General features: G+C 37.0%; 1 long non-coding RNA gene across 1 annotated transcript; it reads right to left on the minus strand.

Annotated features, from left to right (window-relative positions):
• Positions 1-212: 212 nt before the first annotated feature.
• LOC127216380 (uncharacterized) lies at positions 213-20,661 on the minus strand. The gene is made up of 4 exons (XR_007834016.1): positions 20,580-20,661; positions 20,262-20,388; positions 1,186-1,283; positions 213-284 (listed from the first exon to the last, which is right to left on the minus strand). It is a non-coding gene; the product is annotated as an uncharacterized LOC127216380 (long non-coding RNA).
• Positions 20,662-21,081: the final 420 nt, after the last annotated feature.

Below are 21,081 nucleotides of genomic sequence, written 5' to 3' on the forward strand. Positions count from 1 at the left end.
CCCTTCTGAAAGAGATTATTGTTCTATTTTTTTATTTTAGTAACTCACTGGTCCAATTAGTGTATGGGTATGGGGTCATCCACTGGTTCATGCAAAACCTACCAGTGAACCCTCAAGTAGCTATCAGCTGCCAATAGCTCTTCAGCTAGGAGGCAGGGCATTGGAAATTTCTCCCTTCTTCATGTTGGATTTTTTTTTTCTTTTTGTTTTTCTTAATTCTGGCATGATCTTGAGCAGATCTTCTTCAGGTGCCCACACCTGTTGTAAATTCATGCATGTAACAGCTATGACAAAAGATTATGGAAATTAATTAATTACACACACACAAGTCTTATAAAAACGAGCAACACAAAGAACAGACCAACTGATTGAGGTTTATACAATCATAGTGAACATTTAACTGCCAGCTTAATACAGCCTAGAATCACCTACAACGTGATTCTTAACTTAGTAAGAATCTTTATCAGGTTGGTCTCTGGGCATGTCTGTGAGGGATTTCTTGATTGCCTTAATTGATGAAGAAGGACCCTGTAGATCTGGAGGTAATATTCCTGGGCAGGTGGTTCTGGGTCTTGTGAGAAAGAGCACATGAAAGAGCCAGTAAACAGCTTTCCTACATGGTTTCTGCTTGAATGCCTTCTTGACTTCCCTCAGTGATGAACTGTGGCCTGGAAGTGTAAGCAAAATAAACCTGTCTTCACACAAGCAGCTTATGGTAAGAGTGTTTTATCACAGTAACAGAAAGGAAACTAGGACATGCATCCTATTGTGCTGAACTGGAGGAAGAGCTAAGGAGATATCGGCTTAGCATATTAAGTGGGAGTGGGCTGACAAATTACGGAAATTGAAAGGATGTGGGAATGTGCACCAAACAAATATCTGTAAATTGTTGTTCTGTAGCTAAAAATCTGTCAGGTAATAGAAGATGTCCCAGAAAATCTTTTCCTGGTATCTGCATTAGGTAAACAAAGGAAATTACCTTGATAAATGTCATTTCTTTTACAAAAGGGAAGTTTATGCCTTATTTCTATGTAGTTAAGAGAGATGTAAGGAACATTTTATGCATTGTAGGTGTTGAAAGTGTCTTTCTCTTAGTTCACAAAAATCAATGTCCATAGTGGAGCATGTTTTAAAACTCTTCAGAGCCTGGGAGGGAACACCTAAAATGGAAATAATTTTACCTACCAATTAAAACACCAGCCAGGAAAGCAGGAAGGCTAACTGCATGTCTTCACCTCTTCCTCAGCTCCTGCAAATAGTATCTTCCAGTCTCATCTCTAGCTCTGCAGAAGACCATCTGCTGAGACCACGGCCCCCTCCCATCTTCACTGGATCACACAAATCTTTTCCTCCTAAACCCCTACACCCCCATTGCTTTAATTTATCCTCTAACTACAGCAAGCACTGCCTGGGAACCCATAGGCCACTGATATAAACTGGAAAGGAAAAAGTCAAAATATCTTTATTTGCAGATGATATCATAGTATACATACGTGACCCTAAAAACTCCACTGGGAACTCCTAGAGCTAATAATGGAAACAAGTGAGCATAACGAAATCTTGGCCAGTTATCTCTTCAGGGGGAGATTAGGAGTGGTATCATGAAGACACCAGGAAGCACTACTAGATGATTAGTAATTAGAAACCACAGCTGGAAGTCAGTGCTTTATAAATGAAAGGAAAATTAGTAAAAATATTTTATAAAGATAAAGATACTTTGACTTCTTTTCCAAATTGTATCCTCTTGATCTCCTTCATTTGTCTTATTGATCCAGCTAAGACTTCAAGTGCTACATTGAACATATATGGAGAGAGTGGACAGCCTTGTCTTGTTCCTGATTTTAGTAGAATTGCTTTGAGTTTCTCTTCATTTAAGTTGATATGTGATATAGGCTTCCTGTAAACTGCCTTTATTATGTTGAGGTATGTCCCTCATGTTCCTAATATCTCCTGGACTTTTATTATGAAGGGGTGTTGGATTTTTGTCAAAGGTATTCCTTTTCTGCACTTAATAAGATGTTCATATAGATATTGTTTTTCAATTTATTTATAAGATGGATTATATTTACCAATTTATGTAAGTTGAATAGTATACATAAGTGACCCTAAAATTTCTGCCCAACTCCTACAGCTGATAAACACTTTCAGGAAAGTAGGTGAATACAAAATTAAGTCATAAAAATCAGTAGCCCTCCTATATACAAATGACAAATAGACCAAGAAACCAAATAAATGAATGACTCCTATGATAAAAACTTCAAGTCACTGACATAAGAAATGGAAGAAGATATCAGAAGATGGAAAGCTTATCCATGCCCATGGATCAGTAGGATTAATACAGTAAAAACGGCCAACCTACCAAAAGCAATCTACAGATTCAATGCAGTCCCCATCAAAATTCCAACACAATTCTTTACAGATCCAGAAAGGACAATTTTAAACTCATTTGGAACTACAAAAAGTCCAGGATAGCTAAAACAATCTTAAAGAATAAAAGAACCGTGGGCAGAATCACTATCCCTAATTCCAAGTTGCAGCCTAGTTTATGAGAGATAATGTAAAGAAACCTGTTCTTTGCTAAGGAGAGACAATCAAGGAGTGGATCCAGGTGAGAGGGCAGGTAGTGCAGGACTGGAAGGAGTACATGGAGAGTAAATCATAACCAGGATATATTGTGTGAGAAAATAATCCATTTTTAGTAAAGGGGAGGGGGAGAACCAGCATGTTATTGGCACAAAACCAAACATATTGATTAATGGAATTGAATTGAAGACACTGACATAAATCCACACATTCATGGATACCTGATTATTTTTGGAAAGCAACCAAAAATATGCATCAGAAAAAAGGATCTTCAACACATGTTGCTAGTAAAACTGCATGTCTGCATGAAGAAGAATGCAAACAGACCCTTATTTTTCACCCAGCACAAAACTCAAGTCCAATGACCAAAGACCTCTTTATAAAACCAGGTACAAAGAACCTGATAGAAGAGAAAGTGGGGAACAGAGTTGTGCTAATTGGAACAGAAAGATTTTCTGAACAGAACACCATTAGCACAGATGCTAAAATCAACTTTTAATAAATGGGAACTCATGAAACTGCACAGCAAATGGCATGTCATTAGGACAAAGCAGCAGCCTACAGAGTAGGAGAATTTATTTTTCCCAACTCCACATACAATAGAGGACTAATATTTAAAATATATAAAGAAATAAAAACTAGATATTAAGTAAACAAATATCCCAATTAAAAATGGGGTACAGCTCTAAACAGAGAATTCTCAAAAGAGGAAACTCAAATGGCTGAGAAACACCTAAAAAAATGTTTAACATCCTTAGTCATCAGAGAAATGCAAATTAAAACTACTTTGAGATTTCATCTTAAATTCATCAGAATGCCTATAAATAAATAAAACACAATGAAAACTCATGCTAGCAAGGATGTGGAATAAAGGGAACACTCATCTATTGCTGGTGGGAGTGCAAACATGGACATTCACAATGGATATAAGTATGGCAGTTCCTGAAGAAGATAGGAATCTATCTACTCTCAGACCCAGCTATACCACTCTTATGCATATACCCAAAAGATGCTTCATGCTACCATAAAAAGACTTGCTCAACCGTGTTAATTGCTGCTCTATTCATAATAGCCAGTGATCAGAAACATGCTTGATGTCCCTTAACAGAAGAATGGATAAAGATAATGTGATACATTTACACAATGGAGTAATTTTGAGCTGTTAAAAAAAATGAAATCAAGCAATTTGCAAGTAAATGGGTTGAACTAGGAAAAAAATCATCCTGAGTGAGTTAATCCAGACCCAGAAAGAGAAATATAATATCTATTTGATATTATATGCATTAAATAATATATGTGCATATTAGCTGTTGAGACAGTGATAATCAAGCTATAATCCATAGAACCATAGAGGTTAGATATAGAATAAGGGCCAGCGAAAAGAGATAGATCTCATTAGAAAACAGAAACAGAATAGATAGTTATGGATGGATGGAGGTTTTTGGAGCATGATGGTAAGTGGGGAGGGTAAGAAGAGAGGAGAGAAAGGGAGGGAATATGGGGAGAGACAGCTAAAATTAAGGGCCTTTTGAGTGGTAGAACATGAACCTAATACAGTAAAAGCTTCCTAAAATATATACATTTATGAAGACAATATATCTGAAATTACCAAATAATGGGAGAAGCCAGAGCTTCAAATGTCTATCTCTTGTCACCAAATGAAGTATACAGTCCCAAGATTGGATTATATATAATTGTGTTGTTGGCCAAAAGGGTCCCATGGGAATTTCAAATAACACACATTGTTGCCAAAATTATAGGTTGCTGGCAAACTAAAGGTAAGACTTCATTGCTGAAGATAACACCTACACAACTCATTGAACATGGAAAAGTTGAGTTGGTGCCTACATAGCACCCTCATGGAAAAGTTGAGTTGGTGCCTACATAGCACCCTCATCCCAATAGTCTAACATCTTTGGTACAAAAAGGTACTCTGCACACTACCAAAAGAGAAATGTAAACACCAACCCAGCAACAAACCCTTTCATCTATAATAGGTCTGTCTGCAAGATATGGCTGTGCAATGATGGTACAAAACTTGTGAGAATAACCACCCAATATCTGATTTGACTTAAGGCTCATTCCATGAGATGGAACCTATATACTGCACCTGAGACTAAACAGCCCAGAGACCTAGGGGAAAGCCAAACATTACTGTTTCCCACTCTTCTAAAAAAGTAGCAATAAAATGATTCCTAATGACATTCTGCTATACATGTAGATCAGTGCCTTTCTCAGCCACCATAGAGAAGATTTCTTCAATAGCAGATGGGAACAAATAGATAGATACACAGCCAGACAGTATGTAGAGAATAAAAGGGATGTCTCCATTAAATTCCTCTTCTCAATGCTCAGGGAGCCCCATAGAAGAGGAGGCAGAGAGAGTGTAAGAGGCAGGGGGTATGGAGGACAACAAGATAACAAGGCCCTCTAGACCAACATAATCAAAGCTCAGATGACAGAAGCAGCATGCATATCGGCATCCAGTTTAGTGTTTTTATGGGATTCCTGAGTGTGTGAACCTGTGTTCATTCTGTTTCTTTTACTTTCTTCTGAGGTAGTTTCCTTCTGTTTGTTTGTTTGTCCAATTTTGATGTGTTGGTTTTTGTTTTATCATATTATAATTTATTATATTATTATCCCTTAGAAGGCTGTTTGTGGATATTTATTGAAGGGGAGGTGAGGAGAAACTGGGAGGAGTAGAAGGAGGGGAAACCATAATCAGGATAGAAAGTGTATTTTGAATAAAAGGGGAAAATGATCTATGTTTACTAAAAACATGAGGAAACAGAACTTAGAACTGGCAGAACTGATCAATCTAGCCACCCCAATGCTCTTGAATGAATCTGCTGTGCTGATGTTTTCTCGGAATTGTTTTGTTCAAATTTCTGGTATCCACAGTCTGTCCAGACAGATGAACAATGGTGAGCAGATTAAGAGAGAGAGTTATGTTTATACCATGAGCTGTTTGCCTGCAGGCACCAATTGTTTCAACCAACCATCTGTCTGTCTATCTATCTATCTATCTATCTATCTATCTATCTATCTATCTATCTACCTATCAGTCAACAATGACTGAGGATCTACATGTGTTAAATATCATTTGCAGTAATAACTACCTATTTTTCAGACATTGACTATGTGCCAGCCACAGTACCAGGAGCTCTGATGTGCCTTCTGTCAACTCTTACAGCAAACCTAAGAAACTATTGGTGTTTATTTTTTTTAAATTCCCATTCAACAGAATATTATATGCATTCACTTGCTTAAGACATCACTAAAAGGCATGGTATAACCAGGATTTAACTCCAGAGCCTGCTGTGTTAAGTATATTATTCTGCTTCCATTGACTTCACAGATTTTAAATCCATGTATCCAAAGGGTACAGTGTGAAGAAACACAAGAGTAAACAAAAGGGATGGCAAAGCTAATTCTTCATTGATTAAAAGTATACTCATCTGACTACTTTTAAAAGATTAATAAAGTTACGTGGTAGTTGAATTTGTGCTACTGACTTTGCAGTGGATTGAAAGATGCAATTGGTCAGGAGGGGTTTGTGCTGCATAGCAGAGACATTGGCACTTCAGTACTCAGAGTGGAACTTGGTACTGAGAAGGTTGGACGATAAGGAAACTCCATGGAAGTCCCAAGCTTCTCTCATCTCAACATGTTGAAGAAAGAGCATGTTGTAATGACTTGAAACAAATCATATCTATGCTTAAAATGGAAATTTTAAAATCATATTTTGATTTTAAGAGTATGTTTGATGTTGGTTATGCACAACACTAGAGTATGGCAGATATCATCATGTTGGGTTCTTAAATTTTGAAATTCTATGACATTTTAATGTTATTACTGTTGGAGTGAGCACAATTAACAGGGATGACTCTTAAATACCCATGGTTTGTTTCCACTTTTCAACAAATGTGGGAATTTTCCCTCTGTTATGGCTAAGACACTTTCTTAGTGCCTCATAGAAAGATTCTGTTTAATCTCGGTCAAGCTGGCCCTATGTGTTATGATTGACATAAATAATTGTCCTGCTAAGGCCTGGCTCTGTTTTATAAGTAGAAACAAGTAGTAACTGATTGGAGATCTTTGAACTGTTTGGAGATGACTGATCTTGCTTTCAGAATTGTGCAGTGTCAAAATTAGCTCTCTATGTTGCAATCTACTTACACAGATAAAGCTGTATTTCTTTGATAATTTATTCAAAATTCTTATCAGTCATGATAAAATGATGGAGGATGAGGTTATTGTATAAGCCTTTAGTGTAGATGCAGGCCATAAATCAAAACACTATAGTAAGGAGACTCTAGACTGGTTTAATCATATAATTGGCTGGTCGTAGGCTTCAGTGTGAATGTTTGAAATCAACATGGTTCCAGAAACTCTAAGACTTGTAAGTTCTAAACCCTTGTTTTTGTTTTCTGAGCTAGAAGTCTGGCCACTAAAACTTTTTAGATGACTCAAAGGTACAAGGAACAGAATAATCCATTGATAATCATCGTTTAAAATAAATGCTAAGGATCGAATGAAAATGAACTAGTATGTAGTGAATAAAAGCTCTACTAGTATTTACAGAATATAATAGCACAGTCACTAAAAAGACACCAATCACTCAGTTCACCTCAAAGCTAATTATATCAAAGATAAAGTTGTAGCTTAGAGGAGAAATGCCAGTCCCTGAAGGTTCCATACAATAATTATTCACACTTAAAGAGGTCTGTAAGGTAACATTTTGTTTTCTATTTAAATGTTACTTTTGTGGTAGAGAAGATAATGTTGGAATATTTAAGCTGGGGATGTAGCTTAGTTGTAGAACTACTCTTGGCTAGCTTATAAAAAATCCTGGGTTCAATCCCCAACATAGAAAAAATGTATGTATAGGATATTCATGAAGATACAATCACTATGGTTGGAGGATTTATTAATATCAGATATAGTAAAATTAACGAGACTGGGATATGCTAATTCTTGTGAAAATAGTCGCCTAATAACAATGACTATAAGTAGTCTTCCTTTAAGTTTTTTCTTGCATGCAAAAAAAATCTTTATTAAAATAAGTAAAACCATAGCTATCTTCATTATGAGAACAAATCCAACATCAGCAGCATGAGTGCTGACATGGGTTCACTTAAAGATTCCACCATCAAACTGAAGTGGTACAAATAGAATAGAATGCTATTGAGCAGGATGGATACTTACATAGTTGTTACCACAGAGAACTTTTTTGTTGTTGATGCTAAGTTTTCCAAAGAAATAAACTCCATTTAGTCAAAAGAGTACTACAGTGAGCAGAAAGTAGGAAAAAGCAAACAGACTCATTAAAGAATTGGTTCTGGTGAATGTGCAGTTTTTAGAGTTAGACTGACTTTTTGCATTTGTAAGTGTATTTTAAATCAAGTCTAGATAGTCTTTCTTGTAGGCCATTGCATTTGTACAATGTGCCTGCTTTTAAGCATTTGAGTGTGATATTCATATTTGAATAAAGATTGGTGAGTAAGGGTTTAGCATGAATTTATGTTATGTAGTTAGTTCTGTTGGCAGAAAGCCTCAATAGCAGTTTTGATGTATAATTCATTCAGACCTATTAAAAAAGACTTTGGTAGGTGATTGAAAAAATCTGAATTAGCCTCAGAGAGTGGTAGGTATTGCTATTTTAATGAAGCTTTGATTTGGGGATCAGCTTTAGTTATACCCAAGTGTTTTGTCACATTGGGAAATAAAATCTTTTGAATAAAGTTGAGAGGATTTTAATATCCACTCTGTCATTTCTGGCTCCCTGACCTTGCCCACAGATACCTACCCTTTACTTTCATTCCAGAAACTATCATTTCTTTCTAAAAAGCAGCCGTGATGACTCCTATGAAGGGGGAATCCTCTGTTTAAATCTTCTGCTTCCTTCACCAAGTTGCCAACACTAAAGAGGCAAGTTCTTTCCCCAGGAGACTTTCCCTTCCCTAGTCCTGGTACTTTTGGGGACCAGAACAGCATCTTAAGCTCATTTTCACTTCTGTGACTAAGCTTTTGTTTTGACATTTGAGTTGGACTGTTTTGCAGTTCTGGCTTTGCTTGGGAATTATTAATATTACTGGTCTACTCTGTGTGGCTGTTTTGAGAACTCTGCTCCATTTACCACACCCTTGGTTTCAGCTTTTAGAATCCCAATGGACCAGGCTTTGACAAGTTCAGAGCTCCCCAAATTCCTCTGATAGGGATTAGAGGAAGGTTTCTAGGTAACTCCTGGGCTTGGGTGGCCCACCTCTACTACTTCTACTACCTCACCTTCTAATTTAGTTATGTAAAAGACTCTTCTAAATGAGACATGAATTTTTAACTTATTGGAATCTTCTTGGGGTATTGCATTTTTTTCTTATCACCACTGGTATGAATTTCAAACTATCTGTTCACACTGCTAGTCAAGTACCACGCTGTTTACTAGTTGAAACCTCATTTTTATGTGAGGGCTATGGTTCACTACCATATATATGTACATTTATTATTTCTTTTTAAAAGTTGCTTAATTATGGTCCTGAATTTTCCTGGGAGAAATGAAAACAGAGAACACAAATATGGCCCAGGCCTCTAAAATGACAGTAATTTCCTAGGAGAATGAGTCAGCTATGTCATATCTGGAAAGTTCATGTTTGAGTGTTTTAAAACTTTGTATTTTGGCTTTCAAGTTTTGGGGGGGGGGATTTATATAGACTTGATTGTTCATATATCCTTAAATTGAAAAATCCAAAATCCCAGATGCTCTAAAATTTGAAACATTTTGAGTGCTAGCCAACATGACTTTCATAAAAGTACTGACATTTCTGATTTTTGTAAAGGGATGCTGTAACTGAACCATTCATTTTATGGATAGTCATCTCACATGAAGTGATAATTTGTTTATTAAAGTATATGTCATAAAAGTTTTTATTAAAAATAGTCCAGTAAAAGATTTTATTTTAAACACTAGTGGATTGGGCCAATGGTCTTTGTAGCTGGAGTTAGTGAATGCTTTAGTATGTCGATGTGAAGAAATCAGAGCAGAACATTAGGATGTAGAGATAAAAGTCCTGTAATCTTCTTTTTCTTGAAAGTGAGGTAATACTTTTATTTCTAAGTGTCCCATTGACTTGTAAATCCCCTAGTTTAGTGCTGTTCTACTTTGCAAAGCATTAACACCTTAGAAGGGATTCTCTTATCAGATTGTTTCCCAATTTTAGATCTGTCTGAAATGGAAAGGGACCTACAACTGGTAAAATTTTAATTAAAGCAAGAGGGAAAAGGTTGACCAGTAGTTCTATCCTTTATCTTTAGTCTCCTGGTTTGTTGATACAGTAAAAATGTACTTTTAAATACTTAGAATTTACTTAAAAGACTAAATATACTTTAATGACAGTAGCCAGAAGTCACTACATGATTCTGGTACTATGTAGAAAGTTTCTGAAATTCTATTTGGCTAGGGTCAATTTTATTTTTAGTAATTAGCAAGTGGTTGAAATTATTTAATCATGCATCTTTCTTTTTACTAGAATATAGTAGACCTCTGTAAGGCCCTGGTTGCAAGAAATCATGATGCCTCCAGCTAAATATTTAGCTCCATGGTCAGTATCTATTCATTTTTTTTCCTATATGAATTTATAAACGTCTTGCTACCTTAGGTCAAAATAATTATGAGTTTCCTTTTCCATTGGAAAGGTCTGCAGGTTCTCCATGCAAATAAATACACTGGTTTCTCAAACATTCTTGTTCAAAATGTCTTTCCAGAGAAAGTAATCCTCATCTCTCAGTTGGTTTCTTGGTCATTCTTCAAGCAAACAGCTTTATGATATCATATAAATATAGTCAGAGCTTGATTGTTCAGCCTTTCAAAATGTGATGTATTGTCTCATTCCATGAGAGGTGAATATATCATTGCTTCATAAATCTTAGTAATCAGTTTTTCTCTTTGGTTTAAGATTTCAATGGATAGCTCACAGGGAGGTACATCCAGTAAGTGTGGCAGAACAGAAGTGGAGAAAAATAAATAAATCACACTAAAAAATATCTTCCTTTACATGAGTGTCTGTCAACATTTGATGAGCTAAACCTGAGTTGGTCTATGTTAACCTTTGCATCATGTGTGTATATATACCTGATATAAGAATTTTCCATGAGTTTTATGAATTGGAAACATTGGCATCTCAACCAAGATATTTCTGTTTCATAAAGCTTTTGGGCAGGGATTTATCAGAGTAGTAGACTAGTCTATAACAAAATGAATTCTTTAAATCCTTCAAGAAGTTTCTGTTGACAAGGCATTTATGCAATAATTGTATAAACTGAGATATAGTTAACATAGCATTGTTTCCCTTAAAAGCTTTAGTAAGGTATAATTGAATATTTATATTTAGTACAATGTAATTGTACTAAATTTACAATGTAATCCTTTGATATGCAGATACATTTTGGAGTTATTAAATTAAACCAATTGATATATCCAATACCTTACATACATACTTTTTTTAAACAACTAAGTATACTATATAAAATACTTTCTGACATCAAAACTGTCTCTTTTACTATAAGGTGAAGATGTATCCTTAACAGAAATTCTAGTTTTCTGGGAAAACTGACTCAGGAAATGTATCAATATGCTAGAGTAATCACATTGGCTCTAACCTTTAAGCATTACTTTTAATGAAAGGTTGCTGTTTTTAATCAAGAAATAACTATTTCAGAGAAAGAGACCTCATTCATAATCTTAACATCTCCCTCCAGGTATAATTTACACATTTGAATTTATTACAAATCTACTTTCTAAGTTAGAACTTATTATCGGTATTTTAGAGAATATGAGTGTTTAGTGGAAGTTAGAGTTTTAAAACTTAATTAAACATTTGAATTTTCACTCCTTTAGATAAGGGTCTTGAAAAAATTTAGGGGAAAGAGGTTGGTCAGTTGTGTGGCTGGTTAGTTGTGTGGGTGGTTGGTTGGTTGGTTGTGTGGTTGGTTAGTTGTGTGATTGGTTAGTTGGTTAGTTATGTGATTTTTTTGGTTGGTTGTGTGGTTGGCTAGTGTTGTGGTTGGTTGGTTAGTTGTGTGGTTGATTAGTTGTGTGGTTGGTTGGTTGTGTGGTTGGTTAGTTGTATGGTTGGTTGGTTTGTTGGTTGTGTGGTTGATTAGTTGTGTGGTGGGTTGGTTGTGTGGTTAGTTAGTTGTGTGATTTGTTGGTTGTGTGGTTAGTTAGTTGTGTAATTGGTTGGTTGTGTAGTTAGTTGTGTGATTGGTTGGTTGTGTGGTTAGTTGGTTGTTTACTCTGTCCATATCTATCATCCCTATAGTCTCATCTCAGATCATTATGTGCACTGCCAGAGCATCTTCATGTTGACAAGTTTATTGCCTGAAGACAGTCACATACAATTTTTGATGTCACTAAGGTGAACTTTCATCTATTTAAAAACAGAGGCTGGTTTGAATGAAAGATATGATCTCCCAGGAATGGCAAGAGTATCACAACGGGCACCTTAGTAACATCAAAAATTGTATGTGACTGTCTTTCATCTATTTAAAAACAGAGGCTGGTTTGAATGAAAGATATGATCTCCCAGGAATGGCAAAAGTATCACAATGGGCATAACATAGTAAGTACTTGCTGTTCTCTGATTTCTGTGTGTCTTCCTGAATTTCCCAGCCTCCTTTGGTGTGGTATAATGGGCTGTAAGAAACAAGGAAATGACACACTTCTCTTTCATGTCCCTATTCTCCTGTTGTGGAAACTTGAGAAGACAGGACTTAGATAGACTCAATAAAACAAAACAAAACATTTCCCTATGTCACAAATAAAGAGTCTGTATAAATTTCACGTGATACTGGTGAGAAATATTTATATTATCATTAAAAATTGTGACTGTTGTGCCACAGATTCCAATTACTCTAAACACTTATAGTAGTCATCTGAAAATGAAGTTTGTTCATGCCATGCAGTGTGTCAGTGTGTGTGAGAGAGAGAAAGAGAGAGAGAGGAACAGAGAGAGAGAAGCTATAAAAGTACATATATTTCCTGCCATAGAATTGCATGTAAACAATAGTCTAACAGTTAAAACCCTTCAGAAGGCATTTTTATCATTTGCATGGGTCTTAAAGAGAATTCCAGGAGAATAAGAAGTGGGGGATTATATATGGGAGGAGTTGGGGGGGCAAGTAAGAATGTAATAATAATATACTGTGTGAAAATTTTCAATGAATAAAATTTTTAAAAAGAGAGGATTCCAGGAAGCTCAAATTATATCAATCTGTTATCAAGCCCTCCTTTTCTCACCTTCCAAATTCTTCAATGCCTTACATCAGGGGCCAAGGTGGCACCCATGCAATTTCTTTTTAATATCAGAGGTGGTGCAATTTGGATGGCCAGTTTTTCCCTTTGTAACTTACTAAGACATAGATCCTCACCAACTTGCATAATTTTTTAGAACAGTGGTTCTCCACCATCCTAATTCTGTGATTCTTTAATATACTTCCTCAGCTTGTGGTGACTCCCAGGCATAAATTTATTCCCATTGCTACTTTACAATAGTATTTTTTGCTACTGTTATGAATTATAATGTAAACATCTGTGTTTTTTGATGGCCTTAGGTGACCCCCTGTGGAAAGGTCACCAAAGGGGTTGTAACCCACAAGTTGTGAATCACTGTCCTAGAAGCATATCTGATATGATTATTTATATTGTTCTATTCTTAAATAAAACTCAGCAGTCAGATATTGGAGTAAAAACCTGATTGATCAGAAAAGTGGTGGAAGTGACCTGTGACTTCCTCAATCCAAAAGGGCCCATAGAGCTTTTCAATCACCTCCCCACTGCTTCCTATATGTCCTGAGTCCTCCAAAACCTCTATGGCTAATTCTGGACAGCTAGTAGTTAGTGCCACCCTCTGATTCAAGGTAAACTTTGTCATCAGTCTCAGGAGTGTCGGAGTATAATCAAAATATGCCACAACACATATCTATGTTATTTTTTTTTCATAATGAGATCATAACACTGCTGGCTAGAATACAGATTTGACTAACAGCCAAAATATACACAGCTCTTCACAGACAGTAAAATATATTAAAAATTAAACATGCTTGAAATCCTTTATTTGGTTTTAGTCTGTATAAGAAAAATGCCTAAGACTGGTATAACTTCATGCCATATTCTTTTTAAGGGAGAACTTGTGATTTTAACTTGCAAGATAAAATCTTCCAGGAGCATATAGCAATAGTGAAGGGCACATGGATCAGGAGATGAGGCTCCCAACCCTGCCTGCCTCACCTCCTGATTACCACATCTAGATTCCATGAGAAAGTTCTTACATCCCCAGAGGCAATGCCAGCTGCCTACACCTGTCCCTTTTAATTTCAGGGGTAAGAGTGCATAGCCCTTATCCATTCTTATATGTTCCATGTTGGTGGCAAATGAAACTACACATTTTATCACATGGAGATCTAAATGAATTCCACTTGCTTAGGCAGGGATCTGGCTTTCTTAATGGACAAAATATATTTAAAGTGGTGAGGGAACAGGAATAATCCTTAAATGCAGGGACAAAAAGGACAGGTATGATATGATTCTATGTGTAGTCAGTACATGAATTTGTCAAATCCAAAGAAACAGAATATAGAACAGTGAATATTATGGCTTGCAGGTGGAGAAATGGGCACTTAATGTTTAATGGGTTCAGAGTTACAGCCTGGGAAGATAAAAAGTTCTTGAGTTGTGTGGTTGTGACAATTGCCAACAATATGAAGATGTTTATTTTACCCCATATACAAAACATGATCACATTCAGACCTAACTAAATTTGAACTGTCACAAGTACCTCAGAGTACTATTGTCTCTCAGTCCTCAAATTTACAGACAGAATTGCAGGAAGGTAGTGTTTCATGCCTGGTGAGTGTGGGTGTCTGTTATGGAGGTCCCTCACATCCTATTAGAGAGGGGGAGAACAAACAAAAAAAAATCAATGCCTTTAATCCCAGCACTCAGGAGACAGAGGCAGGTAGATCTCTGTGAGTTTGAGGCCAGCCTGGTACAGGCTCCAAAGCCACGGAGAAGCCCTGTTCCCAAAAACAAAACAAAACAAAACAAAACAAAAACATAGATGGATCATTTTATTTTGTTTATTTCAAATCTAAAAAAATTAGGAGACTATCTCATTGATAGGGTATTAATCTTTAAATAATAGACACTATGAAAACACTTCATCAAAATTCATTAATGCTTTATTAATACTATTTTTGTGATGCCCTTTTTAAATTTAAAGGATAATGGTTTTGTCTTTATCATCTGATCACTGTCTGCTGTGCTGTATGTAAACCATGGTAGCACTGTACCTCAAATATAGTTTCCTGCCTACTGTTACAAGTGATCTTCATGTGGCTGTCCTTATCTTAGTGGTGTTGTCTGCACATTTATCTTGAAGCAATTTTTCAAGAGACCCAGTAAGTCGTAGACTGCAGTGTCAAACAGTTTCAAATCAGAAGTCAGGGCAGTAAAACTCAATGTTATCTTCTCCTGATAAATTTATTCATTCTAGGAAGCAGAAGCCTGTCAGAATAAAACATAACTGGAACTTGTTTCTTTAGCTATTTGACAATCATGTCCCCCTTGGTCCTTTGACCCCTTAACTGAAATGTTTCCCCTCTTCTGCTCACCTGGTAGGGTCTCTCATCCTTCAGGGCCTGGTGGAAATTATTTCAGCTTCACAGGTGTCTCACTAGCCTGGACTGCCTCCTTTCTCATTTTCCCCTTGAAGGAAGTGAACTGAAACTGTCATGTCATAGACAACTTAGCTTGTCTATGGATAGAGCTAAAAGGTTAGAAAGAGCTATGCCCCCAAATAGCCAGAGAGTAATTGAAGTCTGACAGTGGTTGTATGATTGAGATTGAAAGCAGCTTTCCCTATAGCTGAGCCTTTAATGAGACCACAGCCCCAGCTAGCAGCATCACTGTATGTTTTTCAGATATCTTGAGTTAATTCCTAGCCAGTTACCTGCTCTCTGATTGTTGGCCTGCAGGGCATGGAAAACAATAAAAGTTGGTTATGTTGAACATCACAGTTTGAGTAATTTGCTATGTAACCTCAGACACCCATTTTGGTAGTTTATATCTCCAGCTAGATCACTAGACCTGAAGGAGAACCTTGTTCTTCCACTTGGAATCTAGTACAAGCATATCTGGGGCGAGGCATTCCTTACTCAAACCACCAGAACAAAATTTAAAAGAAATCATTTAGGTCACTGGGACCTGAGGCATAGCTCAACTTCTAACTTTTTTCTAAAGAGAAACTGAAGATTTTTGTCAGTTTAAGTAAACTTGTGAGGACAAACGACTGAAGATGAAGAAAAGAAGACTGGAGTAGACAGAAGAAGAGCAAGGGAGAGGAAGAGAGAGCCAGAGAGATGTGGGTATACTTGGCAAGCACTACAGTGGGGCTTGACCCCATGTCATCTCAGGATTCAAGTCTCTGGTTGAGATAAAATGGCCAGGGTTGGAAGAAGAGTATTTAAATGTCACAGGAGGTCAAGGAGGGTTTATCCAGTTCTAACTGCTACTCTTTTATTATTTTTTTTCAGTTGAAAAGCTCTTAGATTCCAAATTTCCTTCTACTTTGTAATTACCAAAGAAAATCAAAGAATTGCTTCTGAGTTCATCTTTATGTTCTGATGGCTACGAAGGAACTTAGTGATTACCATTGGAAATGAAGCTGTGTTCTGCTAGACTATGGAGGCCTCTAACATCAGAATCACCAAGAAGAGTAGATAACCCTATGGATGAAGATAGAGAGTGACATGTTAAGGACAGTCTCATCTCCATGGGGAAAAAGTTCCAGAACACATCATAGAGCCCAAATCTTTAGATGCTAAAGTCTCTTACACAATAGTGTGCTATTTGCATTATACTAAGCACACCATCATCTCTAGATTACTTCTAATAGCCAACACAATGTAAATAGCTGACATGGTATGCTGCTTAAGTAATAATGGTAAGGGGGGAGAATGTGTATGTTCACAAAAGCCACAGAATCCAGGGGTGTAGAATCCATGGTCACAGATGGCTACCTGTATGTTGGAAAATAATTTTAGCCATCCTCTCAAAAACTTTCCCATGTATAAAATTTATTACTGAAGAAACAGTTCTTGATATAGTGTATCATAATACTTCTTTCCCTTTTTAGAAAAAAACTAGCAGCTTGATAGATGGGAAATTTATAAATGGTTATAGTAAGGCTATACAAGAAAATACATGGCTATTTAAAATCTGCTTCCCCCAGTCTTCTATGAACTGTAGTGTAAGAATCCATTGAAATGACTTCTAGGGGATCAAAATCATTGGATTATTCATGCTTAGTGATTTAGGCTGGGTGAATGTTACATAGCTTCAGATATTCTTTCTATTCATAATCGAATTTACCTTGTCTACTTAGCTATATTGTATTGATGGTTCTTTATAATTCTAAGATTCTCTTATTCCAAAATAGATTTCATTCTCTTCCATTTATTGTAAAAATCAACCAATGGTTTCTCTGCAAAATGTTCATCTAAGAACATGAGACTGTGCTGGGTAGTTATGTCTTTCCACACAAAAACTGGATGCACCTAGAAAGAAGGAATCTAAACTGAGGAAATGCCTCCACCTAATTAACCTGTGAGCATTTCTGTGGGGCACTTTCTTGATTGATAATTGATGTGGGAAGACTGCTCCTGGACAAGTGATCCTGGGCTGTATGAGAAAGCAAGTTGAGCAAGTCATGGGGAGCAAGCCCACAAGTAATATTCTTCCACTGACATGGTCTCTGCTTCAGTTCTTGGCTCCAAGTTCCTGCATTTTGTTCCAAGGACTCTTGGGAATATTTGGAAGCAGATCCATGAAATTAGCACATTTCGAGGTTACCCTTGCAGTAGAATCTAGAGTCTATAAGAGGCATGTGGAAACATGCCATCATTCTCAAGAGTTAATAGAGCATTGTTTATATATCAAACATTGTAAAACTTTGCTTTAAATTATGATTATTATTCAGGATATACATTATGAAATTCTTCAGGATCTTAAATAACTTTCAAAAATATATAAAGGTATCTTCAGGTGATTTGAGGGTCATTAACTCAGGAAGATGGGGCTTCTCTCTAGAGGTGTTTGACACTAGAAACTGCATTGTTCACCTAAATCCTTGCCATATGTGATGGCTAGTTTTTATGTCAACTTGACACAAACTAAGGTTGTTTGAGAAGAGGGAATCTCAGTTGAGAAAATACTCATATCAGATTGGCCAGTGGTGCATTTTTGATGATGATTAATGTGGGAGGACCCTGTGGGTCATGCAACCTCTAGGCAAGTGGTCCTGGGTGCTATAAGAAAATAGGCTGAGCAAGTGATGGAGGAGCATGCCAGCAAGCAGTGTTCCCCCATGTCCCCCATGCTCTGTTTTGGTTCCTGTCTTTTCATTCCTGCCCTGAGTTCTTGCCCTGACTTGTCTCAGTGATGGACTACATGCTCCAAGGAGAGATAAACTCTTAACCCTCTAAGTTGCTTTTGGTCCTGATATTTCATCACAACAATAGAAACCCCAAACAAGACACTGTCCTTGTCCCATATTTCCAGCTCACCTGTCAAGGTGGACCATGTGGTTTGCATTTCTCACATTTAGTACAGAATTCTTCCTTTTTGACTCCAGTCTTTTTAGATTTTAGGTTGTTTTTGTAAAAGGCGACTACTATACTGATTGTGCCAAACTCCTAAATAGTGAAAGATTGAGAAGACAAGCAAAGACAGACTTTGTTAGAATTGTTCCAAATTAAATGTGCTGTTTGTTCTTCCCTTTCCCAAATTGTCATAATTATAAAAGTCTGGGAGAATTATTCCCACACATGAACTGATATCTGGAAAACAAAGTTCTGATACTATTCTTTTGAAATGCTCATGAAAAGCTGTTAAAATGAATACTTTAAAGAGCCTGGATATATATTAATTCTGCATGAGGCAATCATGCAAATCAGAAGGAGCCAAGAGGTCATAGGTCAAACCTGAGAAGGCATAACAGACATCTGATTTTGAACAAGTGTGAGTTTCAATAAATGTTAAAAGTAATATCTATATTTATTGACCTCAGAAGCTTACTTTTGTTAGATATGTTGCTTCACTTAATTACTAAATTATAAAGTGTAGAAAAAACTAAGGGAGGAGGATGGATGAGTGGGTAGCTCAAAGATTCTAGAGCAATGAAACTGCTCAATGTTAATTTTAACAGATGGGCACTGCCACTGTATATTTGTCCAAACCCACAGAATGAACACAAATAAAATGAGATAGAATGTCAAATATGGGCTTTGATTATGATGCATGAATTGTGACAAATGTACCACCGTAAGGAGGGGCATAGACAGTATGAGGGACTAAATAAAGAGAGCAGGCTCCTTGTATTGAAGCTACTTTTTAGTTTTAGCATTTTGAACAGACTGGGAGTTCTCAAAATCAGGAAGGTCTTTCTTTATACCAAGTTTTAGTTAGATAAAACCTGGAAGCTATAGGTGTATTGTGTATGGCATCAAGAGGCTAGTTAGCAGGAGTGAATGTGCAGTTGCTAAGAGTGATCTTAATATACATCATAGTTACCATCAATGATTAACTTGACACACCTGGCAAGAGAAAACCTCAGCTGAGAAAATGTCTTCATTAGATTGTTCTGTGGAAATGTCTATGATTCATTTACTTGATTGATGATTGATGTGGGAGGGACCAGCCCACTGTGGGTGGAACTACCCCTAGGAAGAGGTAGCTCAATTAATCAGTAAGCAGAGTTCCCCCTCAGCCTCTTCTTCAGCTCCTGCCTTTATTCTGCTGTGGCTTTCCTCAACCTATAGTGAAATGAACTCTTTCCTCCACAAGTTGGTTTTGGTCAATGTATTTATCACAGCAACAAAAAGCAAATGGAAACACTGCACTTACTATGAAAACTAATAAGGACATAAGGTTGACTAATGTGATTTAGTAATTTCACAATAAGAATTGGTCAAGATATTATATGCCTAAACTTATAAATGTATACAAGTTTAATTTGTCATTTATATCTCAATCAAGTGTGGGGAACTTTTTCTTTGGCTGTCTCTCTACTCACATCATGCTATAAGCAGCAAGCTGAATCTGAACTGTGCCTTCTATACTGTTTTAATTCTCCTTAGCAAGGCCATCTGTGGTCCATTTTCTGATTTCCATATTCAAGTGCTACAAAGTTTTCTGACACCTGATAAGTTGTCCTTGCTTTTATATCCACATCTCTCTTAGGTTCCCATTCATACCCTCCGTAGTGGAGCACTGAGTACTCTGGGAAGTTTCCTTGCATACTTTCTCACCAACATTCTTCCCCAATCTTTCCAGCTTCTGCCCACTGTCTTTTCCAAAGTTATTTAGTAGTTTTACTTATTTGTTACTCTAGCCACCCATTTCCAATGACCAATGTATCAAAATATATAAACATCACTATGCAAAACTGACTGCAGCACTCAGTAGCTGAAGTTAGGAAGCACTTATCTTTCACCTTTTTTTGTGGGTCACAAATGGGATCAGCTAGGCTGAGTAGTTCTGGCTTGAAATCACATAGGCTAAAACAGAAACTTGGGATGAAGTCAGGAGAGGGCTTAACTAATGGCTTCCAAGATGGCTCACTTACAAGGTTGTTGGCAGGAAGCCTCAATTTGTCACTGGCTTCTGGCAGGAGCTCTCAGTTCCTCACCATGGATCTTACCCACAATGCTGTTTGTGGTTTGTGGCAGCTGACTTCTCACCAAGCAAATGTTCTAAAACAGAAGGAGAAAACTGTAGCTTCGGTTTATTTTATGACCTTGTCTGGGAAATCCTACATTGACATTTGCACAGCATCCCACTGGACCACTTTAGTCAGTATGTGAGGGAACTGTACCAGGGCATGGAGTTCAGAATGTGGAAACTACAGGTGGCTGTCTTGGAGGTTTACTACTGCCAAACTCACCTTCATTGCAGGTGTCTTGCTACCAGGACTGATTGGTCAGAGTCCTCAGTATGTCCTTGGTGCCAATGCTGAGGCTGAGAATTCTTGATGATTGTGACATCATTGTTACTGTATCTCAGATACAAAAAGCACAACACATTGCCTGGGGGTGAGAAAGCATCACAAAAACAGAATTTCTTGTCATTCTTATTTTATAGAAGACTTTCCTGGAACAAATACAGGAAATGCAACTTGCTCTCACTATGCCTGCTGTCACAGCAGCTACAAATAACCTAAACCCTTGGTTGCAAGTCTTTGGCTAAGTCCCTGGAGGACTGGGCATATAGACTACAGGCATGATAGACAATAGACTATCTCAATTAAATGACCATATTGTTAACCTTGTATCAATTTCCTGCTCTCCTGCCTCCTCTTTGTTATTCCAAATATTGTTATTATCCTTCCTCTCTTGATTAGTGCCTCCTTAAATCTTAATGCAATGAATATTGGGGGGACCTGGCTA

Source organism: Phodopus roborovskii, unplaced genomic scaffold (genome assembly GCF_943737965.1).
Source record: "Phodopus roborovskii unplaced genomic scaffold, PHOROB, whole genome shotgun sequence".
Lineage (NCBI taxonomy): Eukaryota > Metazoa > Chordata > Mammalia > Rodentia > Cricetidae > Phodopus > Phodopus roborovskii.